Consider the following 5,860-nt stretch of genomic DNA (forward strand, 5'->3'; position numbering starts at 1 on the left):
CGTGTGGAGAATATCCATCTTTTGAATGTTTTTCTAGATTTATACAAAAGGAAGCACGTATAGCATGTAATCCTATTGCTTCTCCATTTTTGTTAAAGTCTAAAACTTCTTCAAATGATCTTTCCAGGAAAGCTAAGGCTTTTAATACCAGTACGGAGTTCAAGAAACAAGAAACTGGTCATGTTCTGAAATCTAAACTGCCTTGCTTGGTTTGTACAGACATATCACACAGCTAAATGTCCCAAATTTGCAGTTAAATCAATGGAAGACAAAAGATCATTTATATATCAGAACCATCTTTGTTTTGGATGTTTAAGGAAAGGCCATTCATTGAAAGATTGTAAAACGCGGCATGTTTGTGGAGAGTGTAGACGACATCATCCTACTTGTTTACACAAAGACAGAGTGAGATGTCAGGATGTTGGTCAGCAGTGTTCAATCTCCAGAAGAAACACCTCAGGTTTCTCACAGTGTTTTATTACATGCACTCACCCGAAACATTTCTACCACATCAAGTATTATTCCAGTTTACCTAAGGGTACCATGGTTTCTGTTGATACACCTGTTTCTACTCAAAATGTGACTTACAGGTTCGGAGTTTTTTCTCTGATAATTATATACGGTTGCCGCAAGCATACATACGCTTGTATGCTTGCGGCTGAAGTCACGCGACTTCATTCCTGTTGATACATCTTGCATACCAAGTAGAAGTACAGCATTACAGTGGCCTCACCTTAAACATCTGGCTGGCAAAATGCCTGCTTTACAAGACTGTGAAGTAGGTTTACTCATTGGTTTTGACTGTCCTTCTGCTTTGGCTCCCTTGGAAGTTGTTGTTGGTGGGGAAAATGAACCTTTTTCTCAGAGGACTGCTCTTGGTTGGAGTATTATCGGGGCAGCCAATCCACATTTAGATCGGCAAGGTAACCAAAGATTTGTACATAGAGTGATGGTGAAAGAAATGCCCGCTCCATTAGCTTCTGATGTTTTAAGAGTTTTGGAGTCGGATTTCAATGAAAAGGGTCCAGAAGGAAAATGTGTTTCCCAAGATGACATTCGGTTTATACAACTTCTGAGTGAAAATATTACACAGAAAGATGATGGACATTTGGAGATGCCCCTTCCATTTAAAACACCCTGCCTTCCTGTGTTGCCAAATAATAAGAGGCTGCCTATTGTTCGTTTACAACATCTAAAGAGAAGGTTAAAAAGAAACGATCAGTTCAACAATCATTATAAAACATTTATGGAGTCAATCATTAGCTGTGGTGATGCTGAACTAGCTCCTGAGACAAACATCAATGATGGTTGTGTGTGGTACTTACCTCATCATGGGGTGTATCATTCAAAGAAACCAGATAAGTTAAGAGTAGTGTTTGACTGCTCAGCTAAATTTTGTGGTACCTCTTTGAATGACACTTTGTTGACTGGTCCAGATTTGATTAACTCTTTAATTGGAATCCTTCTGCATTTCAGAAAAGAAGCTGTTGCTATTATTTGTGACATTGAAAGGATGTTCCACCAGTTTTATGTTTCATCAAAGCATCGTTGTTACCTCAGGTTTCTATGGTGGGAGCAAGGAGATTTGGAGAGTGAGCCTAAAGAATTTCAGATGAAAGTCCTCCTTTTTGGTGCTGCCTCCTCTCCAGGCTGTGCTAATTTTGGTCTGAAATATTTGGCACAACAGCAGAGATCAAAGTTTCCAGCTGCAGCAGCATTTGTGGAGAATAATTTTTATGTTGATGATGTGTTAATAAGTGTCCCTACAACTAATGATGCCACCACACTAATAACTGAAGCGCAGAAACTGTGCAAAGGAGGTGGTTTGAGACTCCACAAATTTAATTCCAATAGGTCTGAAGTTCTAGATTGTGTGAATCCATCTGAGAGAGCCACAAGTGTGGTTTCTGCTGATCTCAAGCCTGATTTAACACTTACTGAACATACCCTAGGTATGCGATGGCATGTCAAAGGTGACTGTTTGGGCTTTCACATTGATCTGAGGGACAAACCGCCGTGGTATTTTGTCAGTAATAGCATCTCTATATGATCCGCTGGGATTTATTTCACCATTCATTATGAATGGGAAATGTATTTTACAAGATCTGTGCCACAGAAGTATTGGATGGGATGACCCTCTGCCTGAAGACTTACTTGTACGGTGGGAGAAGTGGAAGTTTAGCCTTCAGGATGTGAAAGGGTTAATGATACAAAGATGTTATCATCCCCAAGGATTTGGAAAAATTGTTAAAACAGAACTACATCATTTCTCAGATGCTAGCAGCCTAGCATATGGTGCATGCTCTTACCTCAGATTTGAGAATGACAAAGGTGAAACTCATTGTGTTTTAATCATGGCTAAAGCCAGAGTTGCTCCTTTGAAAATTACAACCATTCCTCGTCTCGAGCTTACAGCTGCAGTGGTTGCTGCTAGGTTGAGGGTTCTGTTAAAATCAGAACTTGATATGAAGATAGACACAGAGTTTTTCTGGACAGATTCACAAGTAGTGTTGTATATTAATAATGAAGTGCGACGGTTTCATGTATTTGTGGCAAATCGGGTCCAGATAATTAGAGCGAACACATATCCAAATCAATGGAATCATGTTGACACCACTGAAAATCCAGCAGATCATGCATCAAGAGGGTTATGTGCCTCTGAGATTGTAACTACTAATTGGTTGAACAGTTTTGGAGTCGGTGGAAGAGAGAATACCTCCAGAATATTTCCATTAGACAAAAATGGCATGTAATTTGGCGCAATCTAAAGGTAAATGATGTTGTAATTGTTAAAGAAGATTTTCTCCCAAGAAATAGGTGGCAGTTGGGTCGTGTTGTGGAAACAATGGTTGATAGTGATGGTTTAGTTCGAAAAGTGAAGTAGAGAACAGGAGAACAAAGATCAGGAAGGGATTTTATTTCTAAGAGTTCAGTGATAGAAAGACCAGTGCAAAAATTGGTGGTGTTATTAGAAAGTGACTTGTAAACTGAATGTACACAGACAAGCATGTTTTAAACAATCTGCATGGTTTTAAGGGAAATTTTGAAATAATGCACGATTTTTTGGTATAGTTCATGCATTATTGGTGGGAGTGTAACGGATAGTAGACTAAAGTAAATTAAGAATTTTCTAAATTAAGTATGATGCAGATTGTTTGTGGATGTTTGTCTGTTTTGATTAGCATTTTTGTCATTTTTGTTTTGTTTGATGGTATTTACACTTTGTAATATTTTGGGGTTTTATTTGTTGTACCTCTTGGGCTGCCGTAACTAATGAGGGCAGGCCCTTTAATAGCTGGTAGAATCGTCATGTCAATCAACGATTTGAACTGTCAAGCTGAGTAGCATGAAGAAATCAACACTTGGTGTTCCCCAGTGAAAGCAGCGAGGTATGTTTTGTTTTGTTGTTTGTATTGTGAGTTTATGTTTGTATTCTAATTTGTATTTGTTTTAGTTTTCACGGTGACTGTGGTGACGAATCACCCGAAGAAAATAAAAACGCTAAATTCACCCGTTGAGACTGGCTGGTTAATTCAACTGCTGGGGAGCTGCTACATACGTGTTTCTACAAACAACATCATCATCCAGATACTAACAGATATTTCACAAAGCTCAGTCAGGTCTATGTCCAGAATGTGGAATGTGGCAGCCTTTCTGTAAATCAGTGACTTGTATATGCCATTATTATTTTTTTATGTGATTGTTTACTTTTTAATTTTCTTAAATTATCTTTCTATGGACCCATTTGTGTCTTTAATAAAAGTGATGATGAAGATGTTGATATGTAGCGATGCAGGACCTCTTTTCTATGTTGCCATACTAATTGCCATGACACTGGAAGTCCTATGTCCTTTTATTTTTAATCTCAAAATATTTTTATTGTTTTGTGTGTGAATACAGTTCTGAAGACTAAGCCATGACAGGTTGGAAGACCTTTTGCCATCACCTTAATTTTTAACTCCATCCACAGAATGCCTTTCAGTTTCTCTCTAAGTCATTAGTATTATTTTCAGTGAGGATGAACCAGAATGACTCCATCTTTTCTAGAGGTGTTCAAAGTTGCTGTTTGTCCAGGACATTTGACTGGCAGCCCCAGGGAGCAATTTTCCACTGAAATCCCTATAGGAGAAGCATGAATGTAGTTTTTTTTCATACACCGCTTCTTGAGTTTGGCTCAGCTACTTGTCAGATTTTTAAAAAAATGTAGAACCTTGTAAAGAGTTTGGAGAGCTTGTACTTTTCTTTTCACAATGACTCTCATGGTAAAAGCTTACACCTAGATTGTGTAAGCTTGATATGCAGGTTCAGTCTAGACATCAGGGAAGAAAGATGCTGTCAACTTAAAAGTAGTACTCCCAATTTTAATCCCAAAGTTCACTTTAATAAGATTATTTAGGTGTTGCTCTGGGATGGAAGGATGAGCTGTCCAAGGTGCATGCTGCCTCTTCCCCAATGATTAGTGGAGATGGGCATCAGCCCCCAGGTCACCTGCAAGGATAAGAATGATATAAATCAGTGGCATGCTATCTTTACAAACCAAAGAGCCATTTCTGCTCTCAGTTCAACTAAAGAAAATTACTACGTGACCTTTTTAAAAATGGCAAAAATTATAACTTCTAAGTTATTATTTTTAGCATTTAAAAAGAAAAACACCATTCTATTTCTATTTTTAGTTCTTAAAATAATAAAACATAAATCTTTTACAGAAAGAGGATGGATTTTCTTCTGGGACTCTAATATTTTGGCCAGTTAAACCTTTATTTCACCAGACAAAATATTAGAAAAACCTAGCCTGAAAGTGTGCTAAAGCACTTAAAAGGAGAGTGAGCTGAACTAAGGGGTGGAGCAACAACATTTCTGAACATGAATGGGTTCATTCTGCAAAACTCCTCAAAAAAATTAAACCTTTTGAAAACAGCAGGACATGAAATCAAGGAGTCGAGATGTAGTGGGTTTTCATAAAGGTTCCAATCATTTGCAGCAAATCGGAACAACATGAGGCCACATGAAGACTTGTTTATATGGATTTTCAGTTCAAATTGTTGGGAGGAATGAGTATTGTACCTTGATGAGGTAGGGCTTAAAAAATTAGGTGAAAGACCTAGTACCGTAACTACGTATTTGTGGAAAATGTAAAACAAACCATATAGGTTTCAACCTAGTGACAAGAAAAATAGATTCAAATGAGTTTTACTGGTACCTTCAGTGTTTCTGTTATGGAAATTCTATGCAATTCTATGAAAAAAACAGAAAAAACTTCTAAACCCTGAATTTGTTGTCATATCTATATTAAAAAACATCAGTTGGTTCTTAGCCAAAGTTATGAAGTGTCATCTATGGTCAGAAGCTCTAGTTTTGACCGAGTGGCTCATGTAACTGGTTAGCATGCCTCGTGGCCGCCTCCCTGGTGACGTATTCTGGGCACATCAAACTGATGAAATCATATTCAAGAGATCAAACTGAAGCACAAAGGACTAAAATATAACTGAAAACATCAGCAGTGAAAAAAATTAATCCCACGGAAGAACCAATAAGTTCACAATATGCAGCAAGACCCACCCCAACAACACACACAGTATTTCCTACACCTATATCCAGTCTGTTTTTTTTGTTGTTGTTGCTACAATTTTTGCCCTCTGTACTTGGCCTTTGTGGAGCAATCAGTGGTCAGAGATACGTGTAATGAGTCATCTGTGGGAGTCCCACACTCACCGTGTGTGATTTGGCAGCTGTGACTTCGGGAACAAAGCCACTTCCCCACCAGAAAAATGTGATGCTATTGGTCGGAGGGTGTTTTGCTTTATACACCCCCAGAAGATTTCTGTAGCTGCCAAAAGTCTGAACAAAATTTCCACAAAGA

General features: G+C 38.2%; 1 long non-coding RNA gene across 1 annotated transcript; it reads left to right on the plus strand.

Annotated features, from left to right (window-relative positions):
- Positions 1 to 3,350: 3,350 nt before the first annotated feature.
- On the plus strand, positions 3,351 to 3,493 carry LOC114155217 (uncharacterized). The gene is made up of 2 exons (XR_003597701.1): positions 3,351 to 3,389; positions 3,455 to 3,493. It is a non-coding gene; the product is annotated as an uncharacterized LOC114155217 (long non-coding RNA).
- The last annotated feature ends 2,367 nt before the right edge of the window (positions 3,494 to 5,860 follow it).

The sequence above is a fragment of the Xiphophorus couchianus genome, chromosome 12 (assembly GCF_001444195.1).
Source record: "Xiphophorus couchianus chromosome 12, X_couchianus-1.0, whole genome shotgun sequence".
Lineage (NCBI taxonomy): Eukaryota > Metazoa > Chordata > Actinopteri > Cyprinodontiformes > Poeciliidae > Xiphophorus > Xiphophorus couchianus.